This window comes from Podarcis melisellensis (assembly GCF_964234715.1).
Source record: "Podarcis melisellensis genome assembly, chromosome: 5".
In the NCBI taxonomy this organism is placed as follows: domain Eukaryota; kingdom Metazoa; phylum Chordata; class Lepidosauria; order Squamata; family Lacertidae; genus Podarcis; species Podarcis melisellensis.
In genome coordinates, this window is record NC_138537.1 from 40,278,607 (window position 1) to 40,304,466 (window position 25,860).

Below are 25,860 nucleotides of genomic sequence, written 5' to 3' on the forward strand. Positions count from 1 at the left end.
CTTTGAGATCAGCAGGCTACTTTAGCGGCAATAAGCAGACTGCATGACCCACAAAGTCTGTCTTCCTGCAGAGGTGAATGGCTCAGGAGAAACATCCGGGATTGGCTTCGATTGCTGTTCCACACCATCTGCTGCCAAAGGTGGCCACCTCACTTTGCCAGTTATAGAGCCGTCTGTCTCTCCCTCTCCACCTCCTCCTCTTCTATGTCTCTCCCACCTTCGTCCCTGACGTACGTGCCATTTATGACAAAGCTTCACAAGGACAATACAAAAGAATGCCACACAAGATGTTACGTATTTATAAGGCGTAAGCTCAAAAGCAAGATGGGAGGAAGGAGAGGATGGAGGAGTATCTCAGCATCATGTTATACCACTTTGCTAGCAATTCATATTTTTGAAATATTGGTGCTGCCCAATAGTCTGGAAGCAGAAAGAGACGGTTGGCTTTCTCCGATTTCTACACAAATGAAGTGCCACGGTTGACATAGACTAATGTTTCTGTTGGCTGCCTTTCCTGTTGCTCTTAAGGACGTTTCCATGTTTACAGCTGTATCCAAAGTTTGGCTAGTCACTTGCTATCACATTTTTTAAATCTATAGTCCAACCAAACACATCCTAGTTTCACATTCCTTTTGGTCTGAGAATCTGGAATCCCAACTGTGCATGACCTCAGTGAGAGGAGAAAAACTCAAGAGGCCCATGCTTGCTCTAATTTTTTTCTCCAGAGATTTCCTGGAACAACCATGGCCTTCCTTTAACTGATTTGAGATTCAGAAACAGTGGTGTGGAGAAGTGTAAACAAGTGAAGTTTAAGCAAAGCCATCTCCCCTCCCCCCCCCCCAAAAGTTGACTCCTTTATAGCTTAAGAAACACACAACAATGGTAAACATAAAAAGCGAGATATCATCTTGGAGATAATAGACTGACCTCTAGGCTGGCAGGCCAAGCATCCCTGAAGAAATCTACTGCAGACAAGCTGTACCGTTTATTTCAATTCAAACCACTTTGCACCAGGGACAAGCTGTTTGAAAACTGCCAGACAAATGGGCTTTGTGAAATCTTCCTGCTTTGCAAAGTAATGCTTTTAGGCAGCTAAACTGAGGAAATCTCCCAAAAGCAACTAACTAATAGCTTGCCATCAGCTGCAGCTGTAGTGCTTCCGTGGCAGAAAATCCCTTTTTCTCTCCTGACCATCAAAGGGGGGAAAAATACACTTAACTGAAGAAGCACGATCTCAAAGAAGATTATACATGTTTGGATCCTAATTATGAAACGTGTTCGCATTGTACAGAAACCCTCCTGTTCCTCATCTGCCTAGAGCAGGGCAGCTGGAACAGGATCTAGTGGTAGGCCTCTGCCAGATTCACAGTACAGTAAGCCTACAACTTATGCACATTTAACTTGTGCACGTTCAGCTTTAAGTGGATAGCAAAAATATTTTTAAAATTTTAAAGGGGGCATGGTTCCCCCTTTTGACTTTAGCAATGCCACCTGCCATTGAACCTAATGCACTTTGATTATATGTGATTTTGACCAAAGGCATGATCCTTGGAACATAACTCCCACGCAAGTTGTGGGTCTACTTTACCTCAGTAATGGTTCCTGGCACTCAGCAGATCAACAGCAGCAAACTACAAAACATCAATAACAGCGGACCCCCTGCTAGGGTTGGCCTTCTGTTACTCCCTTATCTCTCAGTTTCAGGTTCCTCATCTGTAAAATATGAGAAGTGGGTGCCTTTGCCACAGAGGTTTGTGGCCTTCTTCCATCCCTCCACCTCCCCTCCCCAGTTTTCTGTTTCCTCACAACAGTCAGTCAAAATTATTCCTACTGAGTGTGTTCAGTACTCAATGAGCTGTTTTGGAATCTATCTTTTGCCCCCACCCCCTTTTTTGGGCTCTTGCAAACCTTGGGGCTCCCCAAAGTCTGTTGACATCTCTCTCTTGTATGTGGTTGATGCCATTTTGGTTGCAAAAGGCTTGGCACTCAGAGAATGAGTTTGCTATTAGTACATTGGATGCAGCTGGATGACATAGATACTTCATTTATGAGTGCACTGCATGTCTCCTCTATTAAAGCCAAATCACACAGTAAATACTTGTGAAGGAACTGGAATCTCTTCTGTGGAAGATAAGGGAACTCTAGGATTTTAAACACCCACCCACCCCCATTTAAATAATGTTTATTTAAATAAATAAAACTGAAGTAAATTCTAGTCTCCCCTTCAAAAAGCTTGGGTGCAACAGGCAGTGCTGGGGAATTCTGAGGCACAAATAACCATTGAATTATACACAAACAGACACACTATACTTTGAAATGAAGCTATAGACACTAGCATTATACTGAACAGAAATGGTAATATGGAGTGGAGAAGGAAGAAATAAATTACAAGAATGGCAATATTCACCATGTGAATTTTCAAAATGGGTTGAAATGTAAAGGGATTTAAGTCATCAATTTGCATAGATTAGGCAAAACTGAAAACCATTGCATTAAGATATCCTGTTTATTTCTTAAAACCCTTCCTGGCTTGAAGCCAGAGGGTCGCTGTAGGATATCAGAATGATTGCTGCTTGATGGCTTCCTTTCAAAGTGAGGTGAAACGTGGCATATTTGAGTAATTTAGGATTTTCTGCATTCTACAAAAATATCTTCCAATATGCCGTGTTTGCAATGTTGTATATAGTTTTGCCTACCTAACCTCAGAAAAGTTTAGCATCAAGGTGCTGCAAAAAGGTATGGAAAAGAGCAACTAAAATGATAAATGAATTGCAACTTTATTTTATGGGGGGGGGTTTTTGGGGGGTGTCTTTTTTGCCTAGAAAAAGAGATGACTGAAAACATGACTGAAATGCTTACATCAATTTAAACCAATGTAAACAATGTAAAAAAAGGGAGGGACGCGGGTGGCGCTGTGGGTTAAACCACAGAGCCTAGGGCTTGCCGATCAGAAGGTTGACAGTTCGAATCCCCACGACGGAGTGAGCTCCCGTTGCTCGGTCCCTGCTCCTGCCAACTTAGCAGTTCAAAAGCATGTCAAAATGCAAGTAGATAAATAGGTACTGCTCCGGCGGAAAGGTAAATGGCGTTTCTGTGCGCTGCTCTGGTTCGCCAGAAGTGGCTTAGTCATGCTGGCCACATGACCCGGAAGCTGTACGCCAGCTCCCTCGGCCAGTAAAGCGAGATGAGCGCCGCAACCCCAGAGTCGGTCACGACTGGACCTAATGGTCAGGGGTCCCTTTACCTTTACCTTTAAACCAGGGGTATCCTCTGTCCCACAAGCCTAATTGTGCACATAAAAGGTAAAAGGTGAGGGCTGCAGTCGCCAACACCTCCCCTTAAGACCAGCCTTTAAATCCCCCCCTGCATTGGGAACCAGCAAACAGCCTATTAATTCACTACTGCAAGATGTGATGATGGTGTGATAGAAGAGCCCCCACCCCTTGATCCATTTAGAAGTCCTTTATAAGACCAGGCAGGCTGACAGAATCAAGTGCCCAGAATATCACTGCTAGGAAATGTGTGTTTCAAAGTAATTACTAAGGTGTCCTTTAGTCTCACTTGCTTAAGGTGCTTGTCAAATGCAAATGATCATCCTTGACCAAAACATTTACCCTTCCCTTATCTTAATAGCCCATCCATTCCTTTGAAGCTGTAAACTCTGCAAGTCTAGACTCTTTAATCTTATAAAGAACCATGATTGGGGAAACTTTTCAGCATACTAAGTGAAGGTTGCTTTCAAAGGAAGTAGTCCTGAGTCATCTGAGTGTAAGGGCCTTTGTGTAATGGCTAGGGATAAAATTAGCTTCTTAAATTGTTTCATAATCAAGACCAACATCTCTGGAAACTGTTTGGGCCAGCAGTCCAAAGGATAACTTGCTTTTCCACTGGAAGAAAGACTAGGTTACCGGTAATTCTGTTGCAGCAAAGACAGAATCTTGTTGACTAACAAAGACCCAGATGGATTGTGGATGGATTCAAAAATGCAATTTTATCCTGTCACTTAATCTTATGTTGTTGTTTTAGTTACTTATGCAGTTATTCTAAACTTCTATTTAAATATATATTTGCTTCACTGAACATGGAATATATATTTAAATCTCAACAATAATAGTCAATAAGCAGGAATGGCACAAGGATCTAGAAAGCTGTTGCTTCTGTGCTTCTCTGATCAAAACATTTACTCTTCCCTTATATTAACAGCCTACCTATTCACCCTTGGACAATCCTCCAGGGGCTTCATGCTGTTGTGGTTATGTCCAAAAGTGGGTTTGTCCACTTTTGCTCTCACACACAAACAGGAAGCACTGCCCTTGATCCTCAGCTGTGGATTTTATCTTGGCTTATTTATTACATTTATATCCCACCTTTCCTCCAAGGAGATCGAGGTGGCATATATAGTTCTTCTTCTCCCTGTTTTATCCTCACAACAATCCTGTGAGGGAGGTAAAGCTGGGAGTGAGTGACTGGCCCAAGGTCACCCAGTGAGCTTCATGGCTGACTGGGGATTTGAACTCTATTCTCCCAGTTCTTGTTCCAACCCTTACCACCACACTGGCTCTATGCTTATCAGCTGAATTGGGAGGGTGGGGCCGATTGCCCCTCTGTGCTTATCAAATACTGGGGAGTGGGCACTGATGGATAGTCGCTCCTAATGTACTCCTGTGAGGTTTGTAAGAAATGCTGCATTGTATAGTCACCTTCCAGCAAATGGAACTCCAGCCACTCATCACCTCATTCGAGATATAACCTGGAAAAGTTCAAGTAGGGCATAGCATTCTCTGCCTCATTCTCTGGTTTTTCACTTTTCTTTTCAAACTGACATGCATCATCCTGTGTCTACTGAGCATGCTCAGTCCCCACTGCATTGCTGTATTCTTGGAGGGGCAGGGGGATGGATTTGGTTGCTTTGTATTTCAAAAAAGGCTTTTCATACTTCTGTAAACCTCAGGCTCATCCTCTGAGCCTGGTGATAGCTCCCTCTTGTTTTTCAGTGTTCCTTATTTGGCTCCATTCCTATTGGCTTAACTTTCGCCACCTGAGTTTGCTTTTGAGGGAGGAAAATGATATCCATTTGTGCTGCTACTGCACGGTCTTGGTGTTATCCCCTCAGTTTGATGACCAATGCAATTACAGATCCCTCATTATTCTACTGCTGGGGGAACCAACATGGTGTTATCCAGATATTATTAGACATTAGTTCCCATGAGCCAAGTAGTCTGATGGCAGTTGTAGCCCAACGACATCTGGAGAGCATGGCTTTGGCTACCCCTGTCCCATCTTTTTGCTCTTCCAGTTTTTGCTGAAGCTATGGTTAAGCTTTTCACAGCCATTTTAGAAATTATTCTTGACAAATTTGTCCACACAACAGGGATGAGATTTATTGTATATTATGTAATGTTCTCTCTTCCAACGTTTGAGTTGGCAAGTACCTAACATTCTTTTTTTAAACAAGTAGACTTTCCTTTGGGGATATTCAAGTTGAGGTTAGACTGGGCCGATTTTCTGTTCTGGCACCATTAGCCATCTGGGGATATCTGTCTCAGAAATGATCAGTACAAATGTGTGTGTGTGTGTGTGTGTGTGTGTGTGCATGCTATAAAGCAAATAGTATGAGAAGAAGGATGGACTGCAAACAGATCACCAACTTGAAAAGGAAAGAACTTAAGGCTTTCAGAAATGATGCAATGCTCCTACAGAAAAGGACTTCTCAGGCCAGGACAATCAAGAAACGATCAAACCCAATTGCTTTCAATAAAGTGTAGCTTTGTGAATCTGAAGTTATTTCTGTGACTGACAACATAACGGGGGTAAATGGTGTATGATGAGCTACTGCTTGATTCTGTGATAACATAGCAAACTAATATAAAAAAAAAGTAATAAGGGCCTTTTGCCATTCCTCACGGGAATAGTGGAAAGGAGAAAATGTGCACAGATAAAAAAAGAGATGGTTTCAAATGTACTGCAGTAGCCTGTTTTTGTGCCCATACAGTACTTTGCTAGTGGTCTGATCCTATAAGCTGCTACTCAGGCAAGCATTTAGACTAGGAGGTTAAGGCTACTTGGATGTATGCCTCAAGATTCAACTGCACACTGCTTCCAGTGACCAGAGTAAGGGGGACAGGGACACCCAATGGAGGAGTGATGGAAGTTGGAGGGCAGATGCAATGAATGACTGGGGTGGTGGAACTGGCTTCTCTTGTGGCAATAAAGTCAGGGAGGTCCTGGTTAAGATAACTAAGTTTGCTGAAGCGCAAGCAGATGGAGGCTTACTCACCAGCCCAGGACAGCTGATTTCCAAGTTTGTGGCAAATGGCTGGCTGTTAAAAGCAGTAATGTGGTGGGTAGTGGCAGCGGCACAATAAGCCATAACAATCTCTAATAACTGAGCAGAAAATTAATAAATAAATGGTCCCTAACTAGCTTTAATTTGAAACACAGCCTGTTGATTGTGTTGTGGGATGAGTGAAAGAAAAGGGTGCTGGTGGTGTTTGGAAACAATAGCAGAAATCTACTTTCTCCTTTGCATAAAAGAAGAACAAAGTGATATGCCACCAGCTGCTCCTTTGCCAGACTGTAAAATGTAGAGGCTCACTGATGAAATAAAAACCTAAAAGTAAAATACTATCCTTTGCTTTGTTTCTTCAAGCATCGTCAAATAATTTAGTCACATATATACCTCTAACACATTTTATGTGAACATCTAGAATTCTCTCCATTCTTTTAAAGAAGGAAGAATACTTAAATTGCATTCTGCTTGCACCATTTAACACTCGGAAGATACCCGGAAGTCACTTTTTCATTCACGCAGAAGGGTGAAATGTTGGCTTCTGGCCAGTTTCAAATAAGTGCACCATGTAGTATCTTAAATGTATGAGCAGATATCAGCAGTGCTGAATAAAATGAATTGTGTTCCTATAATGCTATTTATGCCAAGCACCATTTAAGAGAGTTGGTAACCATGACTGGTTTAAAATGTTTTAAGATGAATGAATACACAGCCCAAGTTCATTGTCTATAATATAGGAACCCTAATAATCTGGGCGTATTGCTGCATTTTCAAAGACAACTATTCATGTAATTCAGGCCCTGGAACTAGACCCATTAATATTATATCCAGTGTACTCAGCAGGTGAACATAATTAGTGAGAACAGATCTTTCTTAAAGTCTTTTGGAGGGGCCAGATGATGTATGCACTCTGCTGCTGTCCAATTGCGGCTGTCTGCCACAATTAAACTAAAAGCACATGCAGGACTGCAAGCCATTCCCAAGCCAACAAACATATTAAACGCATTTAAGCATCCATCTCCCCTTCTCTCTCTTGCATTTCTGTAATAAAAAAATTAAATGTTGAATATAATTCCTGAATGAACATTATTTGTGGGGTGTGTCTGTGTGCATGTCTCTCTGTGTGTACATGTCTATATTGATTAATTCTTTCTACCTGACCCTTTTAAAGAAAATTCGGCTGGCTTCCTCTAATATTATCTTTATTCCCACTCCATTCCATGGGACTTTTTGGTTTCTCTCTCAATTACAATAATTTCACCTTCCTTTCCCCCCCTAAATTTCCCCTGGTTGCTCTGAGGCATGGATCCAGGATAACAGCAGAGAATTACCGTATATGATCACTTTGTCTTTTAAAGCTCTCAGTTCCCATAACTATAGGCCAAAGGTTCTGTGTGCCAGGAGACTTTTGTGTTCCATGGTCACACTTTTCTACCTACATGAGGTGCTGAAGCAAGGGGTGGATATTAATCTTCTCTGAAATATCCTCATTTATTCTCTCCCAGGCAACAGGCCAATGATTCTAATTTGTGCTATTACCCATGTGCAGTGAGTTCACACTAGACAGACGATGAATTTGTCAGAAGCATGTGCAAAGGGATGTTTTGGACTTTAATCTGAAGACAATGCTTTGGAAACGGGAGGGGACCACACTGCTTTGGAGGGAAATTCTAGGGAAACACTAAAGCTGCACTAGACCTTGGAAAGTATTTTCATACCTATGAATCTCAATATGCCTGTTAGTTTGGAAGATCCTTCCAACAATGCCTAGCTTGCAGAAACTGAATGGGCAAAGTCTGGAAGCCAAAAAGAAGATTTTGGCTCTTACTTAGGAGAGACTAATTATTAAACTACATGGACTTAAAATCCTGTGTTAATAACCTATTATTAATTAATTAATTAATTAATTAAATTTATATACTGCCCTTCATCCAAGAATCACAGGGTGGTTTATGATATATTGCGGTTAGATTTATGAGCAAACTATAAACAGATCACAGGATAAGAAATATTAAGGAATAAGTACCAGTCTGAAACAGGTTCAGACAGCTTTCCAAAAGAAAATGCCTATAGTCCTGAAATGTGTGATTTCAAATGGGAATAATATTAATAAATTTCTTTTTAGAAAACCCTTTTTGGCAAGAATATTTTGTAAGTTAATTGACCGTTCACAGCTCTTCCTGAACCTAAGGTGAAAATGTTGCAGATGCAAAGCATAATAATCATTCATCGTATTAACTAAAGAATGGCAATACAGCTACAGATATAATGGTCACATATTACATATTAATGTATTGTAATTAATTCCCTGTAGGACTAATGCAGGCCTGGAACCAAAGCAGCTGCCTCGAGGGATTCTCTGCATGGCATCCCATTTAAATAACCTAGAAGCAGATACTTATCCACTTTTAGGCCTTTCATAATGTTTGCATGGAAAAAAGAGAACGAGGCAACGGCGGAGGTGAGGGGTGCACAACAGAAAAGAATAAAAACAAAAACAAAATGTAGTCTGGAAGTCAGGAAAAGTGAGTTTCCCGTAGCACAGCTCCAGGGGTGCTTTCTGAGTTTCTCAAAGGGGACTGAAAGAACTGGTGCTTACCAGAGGAAACCAAGCTAAAGAGATTATCAGAGTTTGCAATTGTATGTAGGGTTTGTTATTTTATATGCTGCTTCCCATGTCCATCTCTATGCCAGAGATCGCAGGGGCGGGGGAACTGCCTTTGTTTGCTGCAGCCAAGGGAACAGGAGACGGAGATTGAGTTTGTATTAATACGGTAATGCAAATACCGCTAACGCTCTTTCCAAGATACACCCACTGTTTTATCTAGTTTATCTAACTATTCTAACTATTTAACTATCTATCTATCATCTATCTATCTATCTATCTATCTATCTATCTATCTATCTATCTATCTATCATCTATCTATCTATCTATCTATCTATCTATCTATCTATCTATCTATCTATCTATCTATCTATCTTATCTATCATCTATCTATCTATCTATCTATCTATCTATCTATCTATCTATCTATCTATCTAACTAACTAACTAACTAACTAACTAACTATCTAACTATTTATCTAACTATTCCCTAGGAACATTTACGTCTTTCAGCATGGTCCTCAAAGTGTGATTTAACAAGTACAGTACTTCAAACTATCTTAGTTTGAAAGACTTTTGAGATTAGGAAAAAACAACCACCTTGTGGTTCCTTTAAGCAAAACCAGTGACTAGTAAGACCTATTGCATCCAGAATTTCATCTTAGATAAAGCTGCTAACCCACTGTGTAGGCATCCGGGCCTGTTAGGTACTTAGAGCAGTGGTGACCTAGGTGTGAGAGTTGGCTGGAGATCTGAGCTGTAAAAACATCTGGGTTATCAGAAGGCTTCCAGCAAGTCATAGTTAAATTTGGAGCTTGTCTGCAAGAAGAAGAAGAGTTTGGATTTGATATCCCGCCTTTCACTCCCCTTCAGGAGTCTCAAAGCGGCTAGCATTCTCCTTTCCCTTCCTCCCCCGCAACAAACACTCTGTGAGATGAGTGGGGCTGAGAGACTTCAAAGAAGTGTGACTGGCCCAAGGTCACCCATCAGCTGCATGTGGAGGAGCGGGGACGCGAACCCGGTTCCCCAGATTACGAGACTACCGCTCTTAACCACTACACCACACTGGCTCTCCAAGTGATTGGATCCCTCCTGGGGCTACACCAAATTACCATATTTTTTGCACCATAACACTCACTTTTTTCCTCCTAAAAAGTAAGGGGAAATGTCTGTGCGTGTTATGGAGGGAATGCCTACGGGTGGCATGCCTACGGATTTTCCTCCTCTAAAAACTATGTGCGTGTTATGGTCAGGTGCGTGTTATAGAGCGAAAAATACGGTAATTTTCTACCCATCACATATACAGTTAGCATGCAGGATTTTGAAAATGCATATAATATTAGCAGCTGATAACTGTCAGGATCACTGCAGAATACAAGGGGAACTTGGACCTTTTCCTCCACCGCTGTGGACCTGAAACTGCTCTGAATTAATTTAACATCCTTCTAGCTTGGCCCCAAGACACTCTGCTGATGGGGACGATGGAATCAGAAAATGGGAGGGGCTTCTTTTGGACCTAATCTTCTCACAAAACCACACAGTACTTGCTGCCTGCATGTGTCTAAAAATACATGCACCCCATCCTGTCACACACTTTATCCCACAATAAAATAAAAACAATTACAGACATATATCTATAAATAATTTTCATCCCTTCTGGCTGGTGTTTTATTAACAAACCATTACTGGCACCTTCACATTCTCTCTATTTCAGATTTCTGGGCATCCCACGTTATTTATTAGGAAATTTCCACTGTATTAAATTTCCCATCTGCCAGGCTTTATAAATCTCACCATGAATCTGCTCTCGCTCTCTCTCCAGTTCATGCACCTGCATGTTTAGAAACCTGTCCCATTACTAGTCATTTTTTGACTTGTGGCCTCTTCCAAAGCAGAGGTAAGAGTTTAAGTGGCTAATGGTTGCAACTGAGGTATCTTAGCCAATTGAGTAATTTCTTCATGCTGGAGATGTCAGGGCTTTCATGGTGGTAAAGTTAGGGGGAAAGCTTCATCCACTTAAATTTATTCACGTCATACTGCTGTTGAGGCACAAGGATAATGCCAATAAAAGGGGGGTGGGGGTGGGAATCTAATGTTCTGCTCTGCTGTTTTGGTGATTGAGGCCAAGGGTGGCAAAAGAATATACCTGGAAAAAATAAGCCTCTGAACTTTGTTCCTATTTGCATTTGTTTACTCATGTTGAGGGGTGGGGAACTAAATGGGGATCAACACAAGCATCAACCTAGTTGCCATATGGCGTATGGGGACTGGTTTGCCCAACTGGTATGGTGGAACCTGCCAAACACACTATATATAGAGTAGGGTTTGCCAATGTGGTGCCTTCCACATTGGCGAGAATACAACTCCCATCATCCTTGACCATTGGCCATGTTGGCTGGGGCTGATGGGAGTTGTAGGCCAACAACACCATATTGGCTCACCCCTGTCTTAGAGGAAATCAAAGGACCACAAGCGAAATTCAGCAGACCTTCCACAAAATGACAGGCATGTTCTTTAATCTAGATGGAATACAGACTATCCAGGGTGGTTTTTTTAATAGACACTATAAAGATGACAATAAATCCTCCTTTAGTTGGCTGACACTGCAAAATCAGCCTGAGGGGAATGATGCAGAACAGAAATACATTCACCTTTGCCACTGGAGTATACTGGAACAAGACATGTCCACCATGCCCCTTCATGCTCCCACCCTGAAGGCCAGACGTGCTACAGAACCTCCCTGCTGCTGTCCTGATGAAGAAGGACCAATTTCCATCAGTGAACTGACAGAGAGTCTCAGTCTTAATAATAATCCTGTCCTACACTTCAACCTGATTCACAGTCCCCGATGGAAGATTAATCCACTAACCTCTGAGCTCTTAGAAATGACTCAGGCAAGAAACTATTCTCAGTCATCCTCCTCCTCACGTGATAATCACAAAGACATACATACATACATACATACATACATACATACATACATACATACTATATCATGCTAAAACACCAGATTTGGGCTTGCTATATATTACAAGCAGATTGCAAAGCTCTGATCAAGCTAGTATAGGCTAGGGATGCAGGTTGCGCTCTGGTCTAAAGCACTGAGCCTCTTGGGCTTGCCGATCAGAAGGTCAGTGGTTCGAATCTGTGCAACAGTGGTGAGCTCCAATTACTCTGGCCCAGCTTCTGCCAACCTAGCAGTTTGAAAGCACACCAGTGCAAGTAGATAAATAGGTACTGCTGTGGTGGGAAGTTTAATGCCGTTTTCATGCACTCTGGCACTCGTCACCGTGTCCCGTTGTGCCAGAAGCAGTTTAGTCATGCTGGCCACATGACCCGGAAAGCTGCCTGTGGACAAATGGCAGCTCCCTTGGCCTGAAAAGCAAGATGTCACACCCCATAGTCACATTTGACTGGACATAACCGTCCAGGGGTCCTTTACCTTAGTATGGGCTATGCCAGGCCTCCTCTTTGTGGCATCTTTTTTTTTGGGGGGGGGGAGCACAGCAGGAGAGAAAAAAATGGTGCCTAGATCTCTGAGGGTGAAACCAGAAGAACCACTTCAGAAATGCAACTGGGATCAGAGATGTGAACACCCAGTCTTTTCTTGGCAGCTCATCAACATGCAGGATTTTAAATGAATGCTTGTTCTCTCATGTTTTTGGAACCCAGAATCTCAAACCCCGTGGAAGGAAATCTTTGTGGGGAAGGAGAAGTATGTTTCAGAAAAAGGGTGGGTAGGGAAAGATCAAGCACTTCTGTGTCTCTCTAATCCCAACTGCTTCATCTCAAAGCAACTTCTCTGGTTTAAAAGGGGGTGTTGGGCTATCGGGTACCCATAGGAATTTTGCCAGGGCAAGGGTGGGGTGGGGTGTAAAAAACTGAAGGGGGGGAGCAGTCCAGTTCTTCTCACACAAAAATGAGAAGAGCAGCACATTTTGCCTCATATCTAAGTTTCTACGAAGACTGAAAACTTACGTTATTTTTTAAAAAAACGAAAACTGGGGATCTGGAGATTATACTTCTTTGAGGCTGGGGACACAACAGCTCCCCCATCACCTCTGCTGTGGACACCCATGGGACCACTATGTGTGTCTGTAGGTAGCTTGGCCTGTAGTGCTGTAAATAGTATAGTTTCTATACAGCACCTGCAACAGGCTCCTAATTTTTCACTCTCTTCTCAGGCCCCAACACTGCAAATACAATAAATAGACCATCTTGTTTCTGGAGAATATATGAAGCACAGATAATACATGATAACTGGCTGGTTATCCTGTGACCAGCCATTCTGAAAACTAAGTAAGATGTGTGACAAGAATTGACTTTTCACAGCGTAGCATCTTGCTCAACATGTCAGGCAAAGTTATACCGTGTGGGGTGTTTATTCCTAGAGTTTATAAGTGAAACTATCAACCCATTATGGTGTTATTAGACAGGAAGGGTTTGCAGAATTATGTACTACTATCTACATAAGGGGGACGCGGGTGGTGCTGTGGTCTACATCACTGAGCCTAGGGCTTGCTGATCAGAAGGTTGGCGGTTCGAATCCCCACAACGGGTTGAGCTCCCGTTGCTCAGTCCCTGCTCCTGCCAACCTAGCAGTTTGAAAGCATGTCAAAGTGCAAGTAAAGAAATAGGGACCGCTCCGGCGGGAAGGTAAATGGCATTTCTGTGCGCTGCTCTGGTTTCACCAGAAGCAGCTTAGTCATGCAGGCCACGACTCGGAAGCTGTCTGTGGACAAACGTTGGCTCCCTCGGCCAGTAAAGCGAGATGAGCGCTGCAACCCCAGAGTAGTTTGCTACTGGACTTAACTGTCAGGGTCCTTTACCCTTTTTTTATCTACATAAGATGTGTGATTTTCTTTGCCCCTTCATTCATTGCAAGTCTGTTCTTTTTGTTTACAGTAGGTACAAAAAGAGGGGTTAAATTCAGTGACTGAATCATAGAAACAAAGGAAGGGTCAGCAACCTGGCTGAAGGGAAATAATGATTAATTGAACTCCAGAGGTCAATATAATCAAAGCAACAAGGGAAGTGAAAAAGTCCATTTCTTAACAGAAGAGTACCAGCAAGATAATCTTTAGCAATCTCTCTCAGCTGGGAAGGAATGGCGGAGACTAACCTAGAGGGCACCAGAAATGGGCAAGTCAAACAGTTTTGATTGCCCTATTGATAGCGTGGCTGCTAACAGTAAAACCATCATCCTAAGAATGTAAGTAAAGCATGCTGGATTAGGAAAATGGCTCATCTAGTTCAGTATCCTGCTTTCACAGTGGCCACCCAGATGCCTATGGGATGCCCAAAAGCACGACCTGAGCATCTCTCAAAGTAAAATTCCAACCTGACTGGGACTGAATATTTTTCGGAGCTGTTGGACCAGTTACTCTTGAATGGTAACAAGGCTGCTGGGGAGAGGGAGTGAATACAAGCAAGGAAGACAAGTGGCAGAGATATATGAGTGTGGGAACTGAGCAGAGCAAATACTGTAACTAGCTAAAAGGAGGTGACATGGAAATGCAGCTGTCTAAAATAGCAATGTGGCTTTTTCAGTTCTTGTGGAAAGTTAGGTGGTGGAATAAGGAGCTAGAATATTACACTATGCTGCTGAATCAGATGATAAGCCCTTCTCCCTGACCTTGAGTGGATGAATCACTAGAAGGCAGTGATGCACCCACTGCGTCACCAACACTGGCACACAGTTGCATGTCCTTTAGCTCAGTCTAGAGGATCTCTTAACGTGCTACAGAGTCCTTGGGGCAAGTGGGGCTGTATGGCTAAGCACATAAGTAAACAGACATTGTTGCAGCTTATTTTGAATTCCTTGAGAGCTAAATCAGGCTTGAAACACATTTACCGAATTGGCAAGCTAAGGCAAGATATTTCTTACTGAAAAATGGATACAATAAGCCATAAGCAATAAGCATGACATGCCTCTCCATTTGCTTCTTCCCTCTTACATCAATCTAGAAGGTAGATTGAGATACCTGAGACACTGCAGCATTCGGACAACTCATTCAAAAATAAAAAAGCCAGCAATTACTTTTTATAGAGATCTATTAACAATACACACGTTCAATATGCGGACTGTAAGAGATGATTGGAATAAAGAATTGGAACTTTCATTATTACCCAGAAAGTGGGAAAATGTATTAGCTTCAATACCTAAGGTGTCATTAGATTTAAAACTAAGACTAATACAACAGAAAATAATATTTAGAGTTTATTGGATTCCTTTATGATTGTATAAAAAAGGGTTAGCTAAGATAGCTCAGTGTCGGAGATGTGGCAAGGACAATGCTTCTCTGAAACACATGTCTGTACAGTGTTCTTTACTTAACAAGTTTTGGGAGAAAGTGTTGGGCTGTGTAACTATGGCTGTGCAGAAAAAGTTAAAATGTTTCAGCAGAGAATATTTTATTGAACTACAGTATATACCTGCAACATGGAAATTATCAATGGGACAATGGAAATAGAGTTTCCATGTCCTAATGGTGGCCAAGAGATTGATATTGAGGAATTGGAAAAATAAAAATATGATACCCTTCAATCAATGGATTGACGATATGATGTCACTGGTAATTTTTGAATGGACTGTTCATAGGCACAGACACTGTATGGATAAATATGATGACATTTGGAATGAGTTTATACAAAATGTAGTAGGCTATTAACATTTACATAATCACTAGGACAATAACACTATACCAATTTATACATGAATGTATGGGAATATTGTATACTGCTTTTCTTTTTTCCCCATATTTTCGCTTTTATATGCAACTGTGTTGTTATTCTATTCTTCCCCCTCTCATGTTTCCTTCTTTTTTTCTGTATCACTTTATTTCTTTTAACTGAAATCACCTTAATAAAATATAATTTAAAAAAAATCTAGAAGGAAGGGAACTACAATAATACTTTGGAATGGAATATTATGTAACACCCCTGAAGAGAATGACCCAGGCAAACAAAGACTGCATGCCTGAAATTTGCTCTAATTAATTAATTTCTCTGTAAACCACTCAGAAGAACCTCAATTATTTCAACACCTTCCTAATACTGCCTGAAGGCAGCTTACGCAAGCTCACATCCCCCCATTAGCTGTCTGAACAATCATCCATCTCACAAAGAACCAACTAATCTCTGACACATCCTCCCCCTCAATCTGAGCTCCTTTCCCAGAAAAAAAAAATTCAATTGCTGTTTATAGTCTTCCACTCCTCTCTCACCACAGCTATCCCTATACATTAAAAATTATGTATCACAAAGACTGAAGTATCACAGTGAAACAGAAGTTTAAAACAAACACTTCTCTTGTGTTCTGATTTGGTAGCTTCTCTTGGAAGGCTATTATTTTCTTCTAAATTTCCTAAAATAATAATAAAAAAAACCCCACACAAACATTTGTCAAATAATTAAGCCTGTGCAATCAAATGTTCCAGGGGTTACTTATTTCTATGTAATATTTGCAAATATATTTTATAACATGTGTTTCATGCTGTTTGTTTTCTGAAAACCAGCAAAACAACAAACATCTGGAAATGGTAGAGAGCTGCCTGGCTGATCACTGCTTTGTTGGTTCATTTAAACATTATTCTAGCCACATAGGAGCCACCAACAGAAAAAGTAGGTCCACTGGAGAGAGCGGATGACATTTCAAGCTCTGTTACTGTATGTTGAACCTGGATGTAAATTTATCTCCAAGCCCGTGAAGGCTAATATTTGAACCAAAGCTATGTTTTTAAAGGCCTCTCACAACATTTTATTGTGTTGCATTGGCCAGGTTTGTGTGTTCCTAAAAGCGCCCTGAAACTGGCAATTTTATTTATTCATTTATATCATGTCTCTCTTTCCCAGACCTCAAGATGGCATACATGCCTTGCCTCCCAGTTTTATCCCCCACAATAGCCATGAGAGGTAGGTTGGGGTAGAAGAAGGTTGGAAGAAGATAGACTATTTACAAAAACATTGCAAAATTAAGGAATGTTAGAAGGATGCTGGAATGAAGTTATGTGGTTTTAGCAGTAATGTTATAAAGGAGTATGTGAAAATGGGTTGTCAACAGGTGAGAATGCAAAGTTACAACATATTAAGATAAACGATCAAGATAAAAATAAAGATGGAAAGGATTTGCTGAATTAACTAATTGAACTAGAATACAAAAAAGGGAGGTGTGAGGAGGTCAAGGAAGCAAGTAAATGAAAGATAAGCTATGGAAAAATTGATTTGTTTTTAATTTTTTAATTTTTTGTAATTTTTTAGTTTTATTACTTTTTTCTTATGTTTGTAATTTTTTGAAATATTAATAAATATTATTATATATATATAAAAAAGAGAGGTAGGTTGGACTGAGAGGCAGTGACTGGCTTAAGGTCAACCAGGGCGCTTCCCCACTGCAAGTGCCCAAAACTTTTTTAAAACAACCTGACACTGGATCCTGTTCCCAAGGACCAGCGTAGCTGAGTGGGTTGCTACTGAAAGGAGGCAAACCAGAAGTCCTACTTTGTGCATGGAACCTGTCAGCACCCAGCCCTTTGACTTGGGGCCAAGGTGGGTCACACCTTGCTAAGTGCCTTAAAATAGAGTCAGCGTTGGGTGGGGTGAGATTTGCAGGTATGATATAAATTCCTTCAGCTGACAAGGTAAATGGAAGGATGGTCATGGAGGGAAAAAGAATAGTGGAAGTTGAGTAAAAAAAGAAAAGAAGCATATTCCTGAATGAAGGATGGGGAAGCTGTTGCCCTCCATGTCTTATTGGACTCCATCATTAATCCCAGGCTGTATGGCCAATGGCCAGGGATGGAGTCCAGGAATACCTGAAGAATTAACAGGTTCTCTCCATCCCTGCTCTAATTGAAGGAAATTTCCCTATCCGTGTTTATGTGGCTCAGCCACTATAAAAACAGGGGGCTGAACCTGGCTACTTTCCACCTGTCACCTGAGTATGGATGGAGCCCAGCGGGGGGGGGGGGGAGACATCTGCAAAGAAAAGCAAAAGCTGGCAGTTCCTTATCTGGAGAATAACAAGAGACTAGTGCAGCATGTCTTAATTAACAAGAACCGATGGTCTCAGAGCAAAACAGATGGTACTTCCTCCATCTCCCATAAAAGAGGCAAAAGGAGAAATAATTGTAGTAATCAGATCTTGCAGTTCATATGGGAATTGCTATTAAAGTCTCTCACATGAAGGGGAAGGGCCATACCACACCTGTGCCCACTCAACCGCTTCAGTCGGCGGAATTTGCACTACTACAGGTGCCACGTAACACCCGGTCCACATTTGTAAGAATTCAACCGTTTAGTGTGGCAGCATCTGCGCTTTGGAACACCCTGCCTATTGTATGGAAGCTTTTGTGTGATGTGAGAAATCAAATCAGTTGTTCCCTATACACAGGACCTTTCAATGCATTTGTCATTTTAATGGCTACTTCACAGGACAACATTAATTGAGGGAATATTTGCTTTCCATGTAAATAAAAAATGTGACCGTATTTTTCAATACACGTTGTGATTAGAGTCTGTGTCTGAAGTGAATCTGTTTGATGCACAAATGACGACAGCATTGCCTTCTCACATATATATATTCTCTCTCTCTCTCTCTCTCTCTCTCTCTCTCTCTCTCTCTCTCTCTCTCTCTAATTTGTGCTTGCATGTATGGAGGGCTGACAGCATCCTAAGGAGTTATTTGCAATGGATGTTTCAAGACTTTGTTGTTTTCAGTTTTCAGCTCTGATTTTCAGGAATCAGGCTAATGGGAGATTTAGAGGGGGACACCTTTGGGCTCTTTAATCCTGACCTCCAGACTTTTCTTTCTGCTGCTGAGAGGACAAATAAGCATTCATTCCTCCAATCCCACTCCTTTCTGACAAACAGGGGTTTAGCAATAGGTTCTGGCCAGACTTACATTTTGTGAAAATGTGATGTAAGACAAAACTTTGGTGATTTGTAGCATGTATCAATTAAGTTAACCTGTCTACCTGAACCCCTCCTGCTCTTTTGGGTTCACCAAAATCCATGGAAATTTGGAACGGTAGTTCGTTTTGAACAAGGATTCTCCCCATGCTGACAATGACATAGTCTTATCAGGCCTTCAAATGCGAAAATCCTGGATTTGTAATTCAATCATGTGCTACTGGTTTTCTGCTAGCTACTTCTAATACCTTAAGTCTACTGTCCCCCACCTGCCTAGAAGTATATGCTATTTATTCTCTTCCTTTATGCTTCCCACAATCTACACTGTATGCTGAACAGATCCTTCTTTATCTAAGAAGTATCTGATGCATATACTGAGTCACTCTTCTGCTTTAAGAGATTCTGATCAAGAGATATAGCCTGTCTGGATAAAGCAGATGCCATTTTGCGTAAACCAAGCTGTTAGAAGGATGGTGTGCAGAGTAATGCTGGAGGTGAAGTCTGAATGGGGCATTTGGAATATGAATTCCCCTCATTCAAAAGGCTGGAGAGGCCCACACCTTTCCAAATTTGGGCACTGCCTTTGAATGCGATGTACTGGGGGTTGCCCACCACTGTTACTTCTGCCAGCTAGTCTTCCCTCCCATGTCCACTCCAACTCTCTTTCCCCCAAATCCACCCCTCCATTGTTGTTGCAGAGAGATGCACTGCTAGTAGCAAGGTCTGTCTGTCGGTCTGTTTTCTCTCCCCCTCCTTTGCTGGAAACTAGAATGGTGCAACAGCAGCCTCCCACTATGGACCTGGTACTACTGCATTGACATATTAACTGCAGGACTAAGGAGGGAATAACTGAAAACCTCTGTGTGTCTTTTACCAAAATTGTTACAGAACAACAGCTCTGAACTGGGAGGGAAACTTTCGATTGACTCACAGTTGGACATTCTGAACTTCAGCTAATCGTGAGTTGGACATGCAGTTCTTTAATGGACACCAGGCTTCAAGCAGGGAGGAGGCCCATATATCTGCCCTAAACAGAGATGAATTACTATAGTGACATGCATCTTTCTGGAGGTGCCTGCCTGCAGTAGAATGTATAGATGTAAAATTAAGCTAAAGAATGGCTCTCTGCCTAAGTATGAATACCTTGCATACATTTTGCTTGCCCATCTCTGCTTCCATAAAGTTTGAACCCTAGAAGGCTTAGGTTGAGAGCCTCTGTTCCAAAGGAAGAAGTCTCGGTTTGGTAAGCTCTTCCCAATAATAATAATAATAATAATAATAATAATAATAGTTTCTATAAAAAGCATTACAGCAACTCAGCCCTATTAATAAACCATTCCTTCTGCCTCCTCTATTCCTTAAAACAATCACAGCAATTAACTATATGGATTATATTATCATTTTAGGAGTACATCTCATGTCTGATAATTGTGATAGGGTTGCCATATTTCAAAAAGTAAAATTCCTGACACCCGCAAAATGGGGGTTGGAAGGAGTAACCTAACCCCAAAATAGTGAGTTTAATCTTTTTGAGCTGTTTCCGCTGCTTTTTCCACCACGTTGCCATACATCCGGGTTTTCTCTGACCTTTTGCCCCCTGACATATGGCAAGCCTAAATTGTGAGAAGGAATACAAGCATGTTAGCATTTAAAGGGGCTAAAAAGGCAGTGCAATAATGAGCTTAGCTCATAAGAGACAGCATCTCTCCCCGCCCCCTGCTCCCCAACTCATTTATTCTAAATTCCCTTGAGTAGATTCATCGACAGAGCAAGACATCCCAGAAGAGAAGTATTAGATAAAGGAAATAAAACCACTCTTTTAGAGATTGTTTTGAATTCAAATGGTACTGTGAGAAGCTGTAAACACAAGGCTTAAATGTTGAAGTGCTCCAGTAATATACAGAATAGGAGCAAATAAATTGGGCTGCCAACAGGGTTTTCTGGTCCTTGTATACCATGGCCTCCCTTAGGACACGTGCATGCACACTGGAGATTACAAGTTATTAGAAATCTAGCAACAACTACTCTATGCCCCAAAGGAAAATAGTCCTTTCATCCTCTGTTTATGTTGCTGTGAACATGCAAGAGCCCTCTGTCTCCCACCAGGCTTTTCTTTCCCTTGATGCATTTACAACAAAGGAGAAAGAAGACCAGCTTTTTAACTGTCTCCTTTGGCATCTGGCAAGGACGGAAAAATGGTGTGTGTGTGTGTGTGTGTGTGTGTGTGTGAGAGAGAGAGAGAGAGAGAGAGAGAGAGAGAGAGAGAGAGAGAACTCCTTGCCTCTTTCCACGCCACAACTTCCTCAGTACATAGATACTACTACTACACCACTGTTGGAGTTATGTGAGCTCACTTCAGGCTCATGTGCTCCTTTCAACTCTGTTTAGTGCAAACCATAGTTTGCAATTGCATTCAAACTGGCAAACTATGGCTTTGTGTGGTTGGAATTTAGCCTACTGCCCAAAGGTTAGAGTCATATCCCTTATCTTGCTAGTGGTATCATAGCCTCTGGGAGGTTCTCCATGAGAGAATGTGGCTTTGGGGCTGGAAAAGGTTCCCCAACACATGTGTTAGGGATAGAGATATCTGGGTTACTATTTCCTGTTTGGGCATGATGCTTTAGTGGTTTAATATTCCTCTGGTCTGCAGATGTAAGAGTGGAACTGAAAAACCAGGGGAAGTATGGGTGCATGGAGCAGATTAGTGAAGTGAGCCAAGCCAGAGACTGCAAATAAGAGGTAGCAATCACACATACACACAGAGAGGAGCATGTCAAATGCAACATGCCACTGCAGACTGTTAACTCCAGAGAAGGCAATTTTTAATGGTTTTTTTTTTTTTTTGGAAGTGGGTTCCAACAGAGAAGTTTCAATCTGCTAAATAGGCATGAGTTGTAATTCCTGCACCTAATTAATGAACAGTTTAAAATGGGAACTTTGAAATCTCATAGGCTAATGATACATAACTGATTCACATCAAACCTGCTAAAGTCACCCTCTTTTAATATACTTGGCTTCTCTGCAAATATTATTTAAACCAACCAAGGGAGAAATTTCAGATATATTTTGTGTGGGCGTACAGCAGCCGCTTAACCTTAACTGAAAAGTTTTTCAACTGCTTTAACTCTGTTATTCCTGAGACTTTTCTGAAATTTAATCAAATTATACCCCTCATGAGGTAGATTCTCTATGTCACATGTCCTACTGATAGGACAGTCAGTCTCACTTATGAGGAATAGAATTTTCAGGCTTTATAAAAATAGAATGCTTGGAGGGAGAAAGTCACTCACCTTAATTATTGTGTCACTCCTGCAGCTCTGAAATATAGAACATGCAAGAAAACTCCTGATTCCTTATCTATTCTCAGTTGGCCCTGCTCCGAGGGATTTGTGTGGCTCATGCTCAGGACTTTGAGTTAAACCCCTGCAAATGCCATCCTGGCAGCCAAGGAGAGGGGCTCTGGGCAAAGAGAATTCAAGATTCAGTAGGTAATTTTGTGATAGCATTGGACACTTTGCACGATAATGGATTTTCTACATGAATCCTGGAAGAAGGTAGGATGAAAGTGCCTGACTCCAGTGTTGCTTATCTGGGTTCCCTTCCTGGACACCAGGAAGCTACCCAAGTTGCCTAGATGTTGAATCTGGCCCAGCCTACAGCATGTAAAGAGAATATATCTGAAAAGAATGCACATTCCTTACTCCATAATTTCAGGATGAACCATTTTCAAGATAAAAAAACCCCATACAAATATTTACAGAGATAAATTTCTTCCTGCATCTTTATGCAGGGTGTCAATATATGCTTGTACTGTTATAGATAGGAACAGAATTTTGACCTCTGAGTGTATATATGAAATAAACTTACTTTGGCAATTGATTTTTGGCTACTATATTGCATGCGCTTCAAATACTTGTGTGCATTTTTAAGAATGTGTAACTATGGTCATGATACAAAGGCACACATTGAAACAAACTGAATTTATTTCCATTTAATGATCCCGGACTCAGCATTTCTGATGCATGCAAATCTCTGGACATGGATATCACATTCTCTTACTTGCACCCCATACATTATGGGGTGATTTTAGCATATGCAGATAACGTTCCATAGGTCACAAAAAAGCTTTTTAAAAATCCATCTAAGCTTGTGGCTATTGCCACATGTAGAAATGCACTATCAGTCATAATTCATCTGTGGGTCAGTAATGCTGCATCACTAGAAAATCCCACAAACAGTTAAAAGAAACATGTATGTTTAAAATAACACTGAAGCTGTAAGATACCAGAAAATGGAGATAAATATAAACATACTGCAAGGAAAGATAAGATAACATGAAAATAAAGGATTAAGCTCAGGAGTACTTTGAGGCTTTCTAAAGCTACTGGCAGAAATTCTGATCTGATATACTTAAATACCCCCCCCTCCCTGAAGTCTTAATGTAGCAGCCAAAGTGAAAACAGGCAGTTTCAATTATAAGTAGCACAAAAAAGCAACACAGCACACCCACTTCCACCTTATCTAATATGAAGAAACTAATTGTGCACATTTAATCTGTAGAGGTCTCATTTCCCATATAGCTCTTCACAAGGAACTCCCCAGATAGGAAGCTGCTGTAGAATGGAAGAATACAGCCTATTGCATATGCAAATATATGTGTGAATTTGCAGGGGAAGGGTGGGAAGATTTGCAGCTGAGCAGGTTAATGATAAAACCGCTTGCATTATTTTTCACCAAAGCCATGCAGCTGAACATGCCAGGAAGCTTGAAGGACAGGCAGGGGGAAGGGGAGATTAAAAAGAACAAAGAGATTTTGGCTTCTTAAAATGTTTCTGGCCCGCCTGATAGCAGCACCCGTTGCAAAGCCAGGTGCTGCAGTGCGAGTCTTGAATTTATGTCTCCTTAAAAAAGAAGAAGAAGAAAAATCCAAGCTGCCACTCTCAACCATTTGGGAAAACAGATACGGGGAGACAGTAAACCACAGGAGGGAGAGGAGAGGTCATTCCTCTGACTGGGCTTTGGGATCTGAATTAGAGAGTTCTCCACATTGTTGGAGGGGCAGAAAAGAATGAGGACTGTCTGAAGCAAACAGGCAAATAATAATAAAAAGGAGGAGGCTAAAAATCTGCAGAAACAGCAGGCACCCCTTCATTTTCCTTCCTTCTTTTCTCCTCCCCATTTCTTAAGACGCGACTAAGCACTTTGAAAAGGCTTTTTGTCAAGAACCTCTGTGCAGATGGCTTCTGATCCCATTCGGAGGCACTGTGGTTCTTAATACAGCTGTCACTTACACTCCTTGCTGCTCTAACAAAAAAAAAGGGGGGGGAATAATACTAATAAATTTCTGCCTAACAGAGCGCACTGCCACTGACAGCCACCCACTGGGGATGTGGGCCTGCCTCGGACACCCTGCTGGCTCCAAGAGAGGCCCAAGGCTTTAAACTGCTTTCACGCCACATTAACACCCTGCCTGGCAGAGGTAGAGTAGAAGAATCCAGTGCTGCCTGTCTGATCCCCAAAGCTACCAGGAATAGGAACAGGCTGTTTGCATCTCTTACCCATCCTCCTCTCTTTGTGGAAGTGGCAAAGAACAATAGGTTTCACTCAATGCAAATGTGGAAGGGAGCTGGGAGAGAGAATCACCTTAAACTCCCCTTTTGTGATCTCAAGCAGATAATAGTGAAAGCCAAGGCCCATCTGTGGATGCTGAGCAGACTTTGTCCCAGTTCTGCAGACTCATCTATAAGCCTACTTTAGAACCCCCAAGTTTTAATGCATCTTTAAGGAGTGTCGTTCCATTACTTCTCTCTTACTTTACCTTCCCCTTCTTGCACTTCCCAGCTGCTTACACCAAAAGCCATCTTTAATTTTAAATGTAAAACATTATTTAGATCTTGCTTCAATGAACATTTTTTTACAGTATTCTAATACTCTAAAAGTCTCATGCGTGAGCCCACAGACAGAAGCCCACAGCTAGTTGTCTGCTGTAAATAGGTGTGCAGATCCCTCTTTTCAGCATATTGGGCTCTCCTCTGTTTACTACACCTCCAAAGTACAACATGGAGCCAATGCAGGCTGTATTTTTCCCAGCCTATCTTTATGTGGGGACACAATACAAAATTCTGTTATACTGGATACTTCTGTGAACGTGATAAATGCAGTGCTTTTTTTCTGGTGGGACGCATACTCCTAAACATTTTTGTCAATCTAGGTTTGGCCTCATTGAAGGGCAGTATTTCAATATGAGTAGAAAAAATGAGAGTACCCCTAAACATTCTTTTAGAAAAAAAGCACTGGACAAATGCATACCAACAGATTTAAACATATTTAAAAAGAGATTTGTCATTTTCTGTTCAACTTCTTTTTGTCGAAAATTAGGATTAAAGGAGAGAAGAGAGCTTGCAAATGCTGTTAACTTTTTCATGTGAGCCTCTGTGTTGTACTCATCTCTATAGCTCTGTTATTTCTCCTTGTTAAAGCTGATGTTTCTTTCAAACCAGACCCTCAGTGTCTGCCTACCCCTGCTTTACTCAAATCTCTGCTGTTTAAAACCATCATTTTCCTCTCAGTGTTTCTCTGCTGCTGCTCTGCTTAGACTTTGGCCATGGTTCAAAACAGCACCCGGCTCCCCCATATAGTGTCTCTCCCTTTCTAGCTGTACTCAAAACTCCTCTCTCTTCAATTCTTCAGCTGCCTCTTGTGAAAGAGATAAAGGATGCTGATCCCTCAAATACTCCATAGTATCCGGGTGGCGCTGTGGGTTAAACCACAGAGCCTAGGACTTGCCAATCAGAAGGTTGGCGGTTCAAATCCCTGCGATGGGGTGAGCTCCCGTTGCTCAGTCCCTGCTCCTGCCCACCTAGTAGTTCGAAAGCACGTCAAAGTGCAAGTAGATAAATAGGTACTGCTCTGGCGGGAAGGTAAATGATTTCTGGTTTGCCAGAAGCAGCTTAGTCATGCTGGCCACATGACCCGGAAGCTGTCTGCGGACAAACGCCGGCTCCCTCGGCCAATAAAGCGAGATGAGCGCCGCAAACCCAAAGTCGGTCACGACTGG

General features: G+C 41.6%; 1 protein-coding gene and 1 long non-coding RNA gene across 3 annotated transcripts in view; both read right to left on the reverse strand.

Moving 5' to 3' along the window:
• The window catches only part of HS6ST1 (heparan sulfate 6-O-sulfotransferase 1), a 189,847-nt gene that overhangs the window by 44,428 nt on the left and 119,559 nt on the right, over window positions 1–25,860 (reverse strand). The window lies entirely within an intron of this gene.
• Window positions 15,073–25,860, reverse strand: part of LOC309370147 — a 68,458-nt gene continuing 57,670 nt past the window's right edge. Inside the window, exons 2-4 of one of the 2 annotated variants that reach the window (XR_014168446.1) lie at window positions 22,094–22,262; window positions 19,735–19,830; window positions 15,073–16,260 (exon numbers count right to left, since the gene is read on the reverse strand). This is a non-coding gene — a long non-coding RNA (uncharacterized lncRNA). The remainder of the gene's footprint in view (window positions 16,261–19,734; window positions 19,831–22,093; window positions 22,263–25,860) is intronic. The other variant, XR_014168445.1, reaches the window with a different exon arrangement.